Genomic DNA, 11,133 nt, shown 5'->3' with positions numbered 1-11,133 from the left:
CCTTACTTGTGACTAATAAGTAAATAAATTTCATATAATAACTAGGCACATCATTATTTTCATTTACAACTTTTAAGGTTTCACTTCTTCCCTGACTCCTCCTGCTGTAACAACCAATGATTTATTTCACTGGTATGTGTAGCTTTTGCTTTCTTCCCAGATCTCACTTTAGTCTTCGGATCACTCCGCTGTCTTGAATCTTTAGTTTTTTTTATTACTGTCACAAGTTGACTAACATTAACACTGCAATGAAGTTGCTGTGAAAACCCCCCCGTCGCCATGCTCCAGCGCCTGTTCGGCACGGCCAATGCACCCTCACCAGAGAGAGTCTTTCAGACTGTGGGAGGAAACCGGAGCACCCGGAGGAAACCCACGCAGACACGGGGAGAACGTGCAGGCTCCACACAGACAGTGACCCAAGCCGGGAATCGAACCCGGGACTCTGGCGCTGTGAGGCAGCAGTGCTAACCACTGTGCCACCATGATGTCCACCCACATGTACATGTGCGTATATTAATCCTCATGTGTGTACATTAATCCACATGTGCATGTGTGTACATTAATCCACATGTGTATGTGTGTACATTAATCCTCATGTACATGTGCGTACCTTAATCCACATGTGTATGTGAGTACATTAATTCACATGTATATGTGCATATATTAATCCTCATGTGCATACATTAATCCACATGGACATGTGCATATATCAATCCTCATGTGCATGTGTGTATATTAATCCACATGTGCATGTGTGTACATTAATCCTCATGTACATGTGCGTACCTTAATCCACATGTGTATGAGTACATTAATTCACATGTATATGTGCATATATTAATCCTCATGTGCATGTGTGTATATTAATCCACATGTACATGTGCGTACATTAATCCACATGTGCATGTGTGCTTGGATGTTCTCCGGTTGTGTTAAGGCGTTGCCTGATAAAGAGAATTAAGGAAAATGCACATCGTTGGTTTTCTTCTCATCCGTCTATATGTGATCGAGTTGTTTGAAAAGATGCGTAAGTAACTGATTGCAAGCAGAGATTTGGCATGAGTAATGCATTTCAGGTTTAACAGCATACCATAGCATACTTGCTGCTTCTTTTGTCTTAGTGGGCAACGCCTAGAAATGGTCAGGATGCACATTGGTTAGTAGCAGATAGTCCTCAAGTATCCATTGCGAAATGTGAACTGATCATTTCACAAGAAACTTTGACCCAATCAATCTTCGCCGGAATGAGAATCAATGTAAGATCTGAGGAACTAAAGGAATAATTGAAAAGACATGAACCATGCCATGTAAACATTACCAAACACACAAAGACAAAACATAACCTTAAGCTGCGTGGAGCAGGACGTCACTGGAAACCTGACACCCAAAATTACACGGGACTTTGCCAAATAAATATGAGAGGAAATCAATTAGTACAGCCCTCCACGCAGGAATAAGAAGCAAGTATCACTCAGAGAGGTATTTACCAGTCGTGCCATTTGATCTGCAAGATCTAAATCGATTTGCCAACATCTATTGAGAAGAAAAAGTTGACGTTAATTTGAAGTTGAGCCTTTCTGTGAATTAGTTGGTAAGGACAGTTACGCATAATTACTGGAAATTATTTATTTAAAATAGTGTTGCTTATTCGTCACGGATTGTGCTCAAAGCAATGATAGCATTTAAGAGAGAGAGCGAGAAATTAGTTGATTTAAAGTCTATTTATGTATTCATGTTGTAAGTAAGGCTTACATTAACACTGCAATGAAGTTACTGTGAAATTCCCCGAGTCGCCACACTCCGGCGCCTGTTCGGTACACTGAGGGAGAATTTAGCACTGCCAATGCACCCTAACCAGCACGTCTTTCAGACTGTGGGAGGAAACCAGAGCACCCGGAGGAAACCCACGCAGACACGGGGAGAACGTGCAAACTCTGCACAGACAGTCACCCGAGGCCGGAATCGAACCCGTGTCCTTGGCGCTGCGAGGCAGCAGTGCCAACCACTGTGCCACCGTGCCGCCCGTGAATGTTGGAGCATAGTCTCTGTTGGCCAGATTGCCCGTTTGAAGTACTGCTGGTCGAGGGGCAAAGATCAGTTGAGACACAAGGGAAAACCTCCCAGTTTTTAGTTGAGCTGTGCGAGAGAATCTTTATTATACCAACCGAGCCTGAGTTTATTACCTCATGTGAAAGACAGCACCTCTGACAGTGCTGCACTGCGCTGGAGAGTTAGCCTAAGTACAGCAGATCTTTGTTCTATAAATTATGGAGACCTGCATTTTGCAATGAACTGTAATTATTTGTGTACTGAAATGGTGCAATTATTTGATTGGTAATTTTAATGATAATCTTTAATGATGTTATGAATTATGATTACCTGTTTTTCCTCTGCCGTCATCACAATTTGGCACCCACCTCCATGAGGATTTTTCACTACACCTGATTATCTATCTACGTCCAGGTTTCTGGTGTGGGATTTGAACCCATAGCTTTCTGAGTCAGAGGCAAGAGTCATCAACTGCAGCCTGGAACAATTCGAGAAACTCCCTTTGCGCTAATGGATCAAATCAGATAATTGTGCTGCTTGAAGGATTTCAAAAGCCTTTCCCAATTAAGTTTCCCCATCCTGTTTAAGCAACCTTCACCAATCACTTCATACCACCAGTGGGCTTTGAGTTGATTTATTATTGTCACATGTATTGGGATGCAGTAAAAAGTATTGTTTCTTGCACTCTACACAGAGGAAGCATACCGTTCATAGAGAAGGAAAGGAAAGGGTGTAGAGTGTAGCGTTACAGTCATAGCTAGGGGGTAGAGAAAGATCAACTTAATGCGAGGTAGGTCCATTCAAAAGTCTGATGGCAGCAGGGAAGAAGCTGTTCTTGAGTCGGTTGGTACGTGACCTCAGGATTTGGAACTTTTTCCTGATGGAAGAAGGTGGAAGGGAGAATGTCCGAGGTGGTGGGGTCCTTGATTATGCTGGCTGCTTTTCTGAGGCAGCGGGAAGTGTAGATGGAGTCAATGGATGGGAGGCTGGTTTGTGTGATGGACTGGGCTACGTTCACAACCCTTTGTAGTTTCTTGCTGTCTTGGGCAGAGCAGGAGCCACACCAAGCTGTGGTACAACCAGAAAGAATGCTTTCTATGGTGCTTCTGTAAAAATTGGTGAGAGTCGTAGCGGACATGCTGAATTTCCTTAGCCTTCTGAGAAAATAGACATGTTGGTGGGCTTTCTTAACTATAGTGTCAGCATAGAGGGACCAGGGCAGATTGTTGGTGATCTGGGCACCTAGAAGCTCTGGATCAGTCGGCTTTGCTGCTCTGAGTATTGTATACCACCTGCTCACCCTGCTCTAACAGTGGAAGAGATCTTTCAGAGATTGTGTGAAACCTTCAACGTCTCTGTGGGTTTCCACCAGGTGCTCCGGATTCCTCCCACACTCCAAAGATGTGTGGGTTAAGTTGATGGGCAGTTTGGGTCACTGTCTGTGTGGAGTTTGCATGCTATGCCCATGTCTGCGTGGGTTTCCTCCGGGTGCTCCGGTTTCCTCCCACAGTCCGAAAGACGTGCTGGTTAGGTGCATTGGCCGTGCTAAATTCTCCCTCTGTGTACCCTAACAGGTGCGACGAGGGGATTTTCACAGTAACTAATGCAGTGTTAATGTAAGCCGACTTGTGACACTAATAAAATACATTTAAACCAGAAAAAGGCAAATCAGATAGAGCAATAAAAACTGAATCCCACTCCAGCCTGCTCCTTCCTACCATGCGTGACAGAATAATCTCTCTACTTCAACTTGTGACCATTCTTAACGAACATGGAAGCTTCCAACCAGATAGACTGCAAAGTCCACCTGAACCCTTCACCTTCCTTTGACCACGGTCTTTGTTAACTTGCCTAATTTCTGCTCACCATCGATCTCTGAGTTCATTGCTCTGTCAGAGTGCAAGCACAAATTATTGTTAGCACTAAAAGTCAGGAATCCTACTTCCAGAATATCTTAAATTGAATTGCTCTGATTTATTATTGTCATATGTATTGGGAGCCAGTGAAAAGTATTGTTTCTTGCACGCTATGCAGACAAAGTATACCATTCATAGAATACACAGGGGAGAAGGAAAGGGTGCAGAATTGGGTGCCATCCTTGCTCACTGATCAATAACGCCCCGATTTTAAACTTTGCAGTTTTGTTTTCAAGCTCCTTCAAGGCTCGACCTTTCCTGCCTCTGTAACCACCTACAGATCTCCAAGACCTCTGAGCTCCTCCCAATCCACCCCCGCCCACCATCTCCGTAATCCCACTCATTTATCATGGCCAATCCACCTAACCTACACATCTTTGGATGCTAAGGGGCAATTTAGCATGGCCAATCCACCTAAAGGCGGCACGGTAGCTCAGTGGTTAGCACTGCTGCTTCACAGCTCCAGGGACCTGGGTTCAATTCCCGGCTTGGGTCACTGTCTGTGTGGAGTTTGCACATTCTCCTCGTGTCTGCGTGGGTTTCCTCCGAGTGCTCCGGTTTCCTCCCACAGTCCAAAGATGTGCTAAAATTGCCCCTTAGCGTCCTGGGATGCGTAGATTAGAGGGATTAGTGGGTAAAATATGTAGGGATATGGGGGTAGCGCCTGGGTGGGATTGTGGTCGGTGCAGACTTGATGGGCCGAATGGCCTCTTTCTGTACTGTAGGGTTTCTATGATTTCTAACCCACACATCTTTGAACACTAAGGGGCAATTTAGCATGGCCAATCCTCCTAACCTGCACATCCTTGGACACTAAGGGGCAATTTAGCATGGCCAATCCTCCTAACCTGCACATCTTTGGACACTAAGGGGCAATTTAGCATGGCCAATCATCCTAACCTGCACATTTTGGGACACTAAGGGGCAATTTGGAATGGCCAATCCACCTAACCTGCACTTCTTGGGACTGAAAGTGCCTTCAATTCCTTCCCTTGGCTCCTTGGCCTCTCCTTGCTCCTGTAAGATGTTCCCTGTTCCACCGCGCCATCCAATCTAATATCTCTACAATGTTCCTCGGGGGGGTGGTGGGAGGTGTGGGGGTTGCGGGGGCGGTGGAGGGAGGGGGGTGGAGGTGGTGTGGGGAGTGTGGGCGGGTGTGGGGGAATGGGCGCGAGGGTGGAGGGATTGGGGGGGAGGAGTCTGTGGGGGTTGGGGGGGAAATGGGCGGGAGGGTGGAGGGTAGGTTGTGGGGGCGTGGAGATCTGTGGGTGTTGTGGGGGGGGCGATGGGTGGGAGGTGGAGGGTAGGTTGTGGGGGCGTGGGGATCTGTGGGGATTGGGGGGGGAATGGGTGCCGGGTGGAGGGTAGGGGGTGGGGTGAAGGGGCTGCATTCTCAGCTGGCGACCTCAGAGAATCGCAGCAGCCTCACGCCCCCGTGGCAGTGGGAAATGTTGCGGTGGGAAGATTCAATTTCTGGTTATTGCAATGGGAACTGCTCTTCAGAAGTTGGCCACTTAGAGAGTCACTTCGCAAGGCACAGGTTTTACACAGCACAAGAGCAGCTGTACAAGTCCTTGTGTAAACTGATATTTTCAGCGCGTTTACCTATTGTGTGTGCTAACAGTGTCATAGATTGGAGACATACCTTTGTCTCCAGGCACAGAACTTATACAAATTAAACAATAGCGCTAGATTAGCGAACAAGGAGCTCAATTTCATTTGGTAATGTACTCTGCAATTTGAATACAGGCCCATTTGCAAGCACTGTTTCAGATTTATGGCTATTCCTACCCTTTGTTAACTTTTGGACTGTTCGGTCCCTGGGGAGGGTTTGGGGTTCAGTGGGTCACTGAACTGCCTCTGAGACAGAAAGTCAGCGTTCTAGTTCCTCTCCAGGACGTAGGAGTGTGTGAGTACCGACTTACACCTCCTTCCAATGCATACCGAGGGCAGGTGGGGAGAGCAGGAGAGATTCCTGGTCAGCTGCGTGTTGGAAGGAAATTAGTTTCGACATTCAGTACCTGTAGCTCCAGACCACAATAGATGGGCAGCACGGTGGCACAGTGGTTAGCACTGCTACCTCACAGCGCCAGGGACCTGGGTTCGATTCCAGCCTTAGTTCACTGTCTGTGTGGGGTCTGTATGTTCTCCCCGTGTCTGCGTGGGTTTCCTCCGGGCGCTCCGGTTTCCTCCCACACTGCAAAGATGTGTGGGTTAGGTGGATTGGCCGTGATAAATTGCCCCACTGTGTCAGGGGGACTAGGAAGGTAAATATATGGGGTTACGGGGATAGGACCTGGGGTGGGATTGCGGTCGGTGCAGACACGATGGGCTGAATAGCTTCTTTCTGCACTGTAGGATTCTATGACTCTATGAGCACTGCTGCCTCACAGCGCCAGGGAGGGACACAGGTTCAATCCCCGGTTTGGGTCACTGTCTGGGGCGAGTCTGCATGTCTCCCCGTGTCTCCGTGGGTTTCCTCCGGGTGCTCCGGTTTCCTCCCACAGTCCGAAAGACGTGCTGGTTGGGTGCATTGGCTGTGCTAAATTCTCCCTCAGTGTACCCGAACAGGCGCCGGAGTGTGGCGACTAGGGGATTTTCACAGTAACTTCATTGCAGTGTTAATGTAAGTTGTGACACTAATAAATAAACTAAAGCATGTAAAAAGGCTTAGGTTTCCACAGCACTCTCATTGTATCACACAACCAGTTCCTGAATCAGTTTCCAACAAAAGCTTCCGGATATCAGAGGGAATGGCACATGGAGAGAAGGAATATCACAAGGCAAGGATGCAATCAATATAAGGAAATGGATTTTCACCTAGAAAGTGGTTGGAATCTGGAATGAACCTCCAGAGAGGGTGGTGGAGGCAGATTTGATTGAGGTATTCATGAATAGAACAGGATAGAATAGAATCCTTACAATGAAGAAGAAGCCATTTGGCCCATTGAGTCTGTACTAACCCTCTGACAGAGCCCAGACCCCCTACCCAATAACCCCACAGATTTCCCATGGCTAATCCATCTAACCTACACATTTTGGGACACTAAGGGACAATTTAGCATGGCCAAAACCCGCACATCTTTGGACTGTGGGAGGAAACCGGAGCACCCGGAGGAAACCCACGCAGACGCGGGGGGAGAATGTGCAAACTCTGCACAGTGACCCGAGGTCGGAATCGAACCTGGGTCCCTGGCACTGTGAGGCAGCAGCGCCAACCACTGTGCCACCATACCGCCCTGAAAGGGAATTGGATTGCTAGCTGAAAAGAACGAATGTGCAAGGTTACGGGGATAAGGCGGGAGGGTGGGATTAGGGAGAATGTTCCTTTGGAGAGCCAGTGCAGACCCACTGGGCTGAATGGCCTCCTCCTGCACTGTACGGATTCTGCGATTCTTAAATGTTATCCCGGTTTCTTGCGAGAGAGTAACACTTGGTTAAATAAGACTTTCAGCATGATTCATAGAATCCCTACAGTGCAGAAGGAGGCCCATTGAGCCTGCACTGACCACAATCCCACCCAGGTCCCATCCCCGTAACCCCACATATTTACCCTGCTAATCCCCCTGACACTAAGGGGCAACTTATCATGGCCAATCAACCTAACCCTCACACCTTTGGAGTGTGAAACTGGAGCACCCGGAGGAAACCCACGCAGACACGGGGAGAATGTACAAACTCCACACAGACAGTGACCCAAGCCGGGAATCAAACCCTGGTCCCTGGCGCTGTGAGGCAGTGGTGCTAACCACTGTGCCACCATGCCGCCATGATCATATGACCATCAAAGAACAAAGAACAGTACAGCACAGGAAACAGGCCCTTCGGCCCTCCAAGCCTGTGCCGCTCCTTGGTCCAACTAGACCAATCGTTTGTATCCCTCCATTCCCAGGCTGCTCATGTGACTATCCAGGTAAGTCTTAAACGATGTCAGCGTGTTTGCCTCCACCACCCTACTTGGCAGCACCCTCTGTGTAAAAAACATCCCTCTAATATCTGAGTTATACTTCGCCCCTCTCACCTTGAGCCCGTGACCCCTCGTGATTGTCACTTCTGATCTGGGAAAAAGCTTCCCACCGTTCACCCTATCTATCCCCCTCATAATCTTGTACACCTCTATTAGATCTCCCCTCATTCTCCGTCTTTCCAGGGAGAACAAGCCCAGTTTACCCAATCTCTCCTCATCGCTAAGACCCTCCATACCAGGCAACATCCTGGTAAACCTTCTCTGCACTCTCTCTAACGCCTCCATGTCCTTCTGGTAGTGCGACGACCAGAACTGGACGCAGTACTCCAAATGTGGCCTAACCAGCATTCTATACAGCTGCATCATCAGACTCCAGCTTTTATACTCTATACCCTGTCCTATAAAGGCAAGCATACCATATGCCTTCTTCACCACAGGTGATTATAGAGAAGGAAAGTCATTCTTTCATAAGTTATTTCAAAGATTCACAACATTTGTTCCTTGGGTTTTCCCCACATCCTGTGCGTGACATTTCCTGGCATCACAACAACTTTTGTTTGAATCCACTTGCACTGTCATGGTTTGATTTAAGATCGTGCTTCAGTTAGCTTTTACACTCTTTTAACCCTCATTCATCCCAGGAAGTTCGTCCCTCGCCTATATTTGATCTTACCTCACTCTAGGGCTGAGGAGAAAGAGTTTTTAAGTTAAGTTCATGTTATTAGTGTCACAAGTAAGCTTACATTAACACTGTGACGAAGTTACTGTGAAAAGCCCCTAGTCGCCACGTTCCGGTGCCTGGTTGGGTACACCGAGGGAGAATTGAGCACCTAACCAGCACATCTTTCGGACTGTGGGAGGAAACCGAAGCACCCGGAGGAAACCCACGCAGATACGGGGAGAATGTGCCGATTCCGCACAGACAGTAACCCGAGCCGGGACTCGAACCCGGGTCCCTGGTGCTGTGAGGCTAACCACTGTGCCACCGTACCCAAAAAGCAGGAGAATGGGACCAATTAGATAGTTCTACTAAAGAGCTGTAACCGTCGCAATGGGCCAAATGGCCTCTTCCTTTGGGGTCTGATTCTGTTAACTCCAATACATGACACTTGAGGGGCAAATTTTCCCATTCCGCCCACTGCAATTCCTGAGGGCCGGACTGTAGCAAGGTCAGTTGGCCTCGGGAGGGATTTTCAAGGTTTCGGGTTGAGCAAGGCCGGAAAATCCCACCCTATGAGTTCAGCTCGAAGGTTCCTCCCTGCACTGTCTCTGGCGTATGTGTTCAGTGACCAGTCTTGTACATCAAAAACCCCTATTCCCACTGACATACACTGACTCCCAGTCCGGTCAGCCTCTATTTTAAGATTCCCATCCTTGCTTTCAAATCCTTTCATGGCTTTACCCCCCACCTCACTATCTCTAGAATGTCCTATAGTGACACGGTGGAGGTGGCGTGCCATTGGTCGCAGGTGGGACTTTTGATTTGATTTGATTTGATTTATTATTGTCACATGTATTAACATACAGTGAAAAGTATTGTTTCTTGCGCGCTATACAGACAAAGCATACCGACCATAGAGAAGGAAACGAGAGAGTGCAGAGTTTTGTGTTACAGTCATAGCTAGGGTGTAGAGAAAGGCCAACTTAATGCGAGGTAGGTCCATTCAAACGTCAGATGGCGGCAGGGAAGAAGCTGTTCTTGAGTGGGTTGGTACGTGAACTCATTCTTTTGTATCTTTTTCCGGTGGAAGAGAGAATGTCCGGGGTGCGTGGGGTCCTTAATTATGCTGGCTGCTTTTCCGAGGTAGCGGGAAGTGTAGACAGAGTCAATGGATGGGAGGCTGGTTTGCGTGATGGATTGGGTTACATTCATGACCCTTTGTAGCTTCTTGCTGTCTTGGGCAGAGCAGGAGCCATACCAACCTGTGATTCAACCAGAAAGAATGCTTTCTATGGTGCATCTGTAAAAGTTGGTGAGAGTTGTAGTGGACATGCCAAATTTCCTTAGCCCTCTGAGAAAGTAGAGGCGTTGGTGGGCTTTCTTAACTATAGTGTCGGCGTGGGGGGGACCAGGACAGGTTGTTGATGATCTGGACACCTAGAAACTTGAATCTATCGATCTCGTCACTGGTCTTTTGCGTTGCTCATTGGCTGATCATCTGGGAACGCGGTGTGGAGATGGTGGGGGGGGGGGGGCCTTTGGTGGGGCTATATGGTCCCGTTAGCTGGACGGGCAGAAAAGTCCCACTGATTAATGTCCCAAGTTGCTTCACCGTAGTGTCATTCAAACTGAAACACGGAATATTAGGGAAAGTGAGACTTTAGGAAATGTCTTAACACAGCGGAGGGAGGTCGGCAAGGAATGACATGACTTCAAGCTGGCTTTATGGACCCCACTTCTATGGCGAGTGCTGATTTCCAGCAATTTGGTTAACCGAGAGCCAAGAATTGGGACACCATTTCTCGCACGCACTTGGTACAAGATTGTGCTCTGAGTGTTGCAATTGTGTAACCTTACCTTGTCCATCACCACGTGTGCTTGCTCCCAGGCTGTCTGCTATAAACCCAGGTCTTCATGACGTCAAAGCCCTCAAGAGATTTCAACATCACTCATTTACTGGATTTCCTGTTCATTGTGTGATAATATTGAAGCAAAAAAAGTGCCTTTGGCAGGTCGCGACCCTTCAATCGTGGAATCGTTGAATCCCGACATTCGGCCCATTGAGTCTGTACTGCCTCTCAGAAAGAGCATTCTTACCCCGCCCCCCCCCCCCCCCCCACCCCGCATTTAGCATGGCCTATCCACCTAACCTGCTCATCTTTGGACACTAAGGAGCAATTTAGCATGGCCAATCCACCTAACCTGCTCATCTTTGGACACTAAGGGGCAATTTAGCATGGCCAATCCACCTAACCTGCACATCTTTGGAGACTAAGGGGCAATTTAGCATGGCCAATCCACCTAACCTGCACATCTTTGGAGACTAAGGGGCAATTTAGCATGGCCAATCCACCTAACCTGCACATCTTTGGACACTAAGGGGCAATTTAGCATGGCCAATCCACCTAACCTGCACATCTTTGGACACTAAGGGGCAATTTAGCATGGTCAATCCACCTAACCTACACATCTTTGGACACTAAGGGGCAATTTAGCATGGCCAATCCACCTAACCTGCTCATCTTTGGACACTAAAGAGC

The sequence above is a fragment of the Mustelus asterias genome, chromosome 29 (genome assembly GCF_964213995.1).
Source record: "Mustelus asterias chromosome 29, sMusAst1.hap1.1, whole genome shotgun sequence".
Taxonomy (NCBI): Eukaryota; Metazoa; Chordata; class Chondrichthyes; order Carcharhiniformes; family Triakidae; genus Mustelus; species Mustelus asterias.
Note: the sequence above shows the minus strand (reverse complement) of the source record.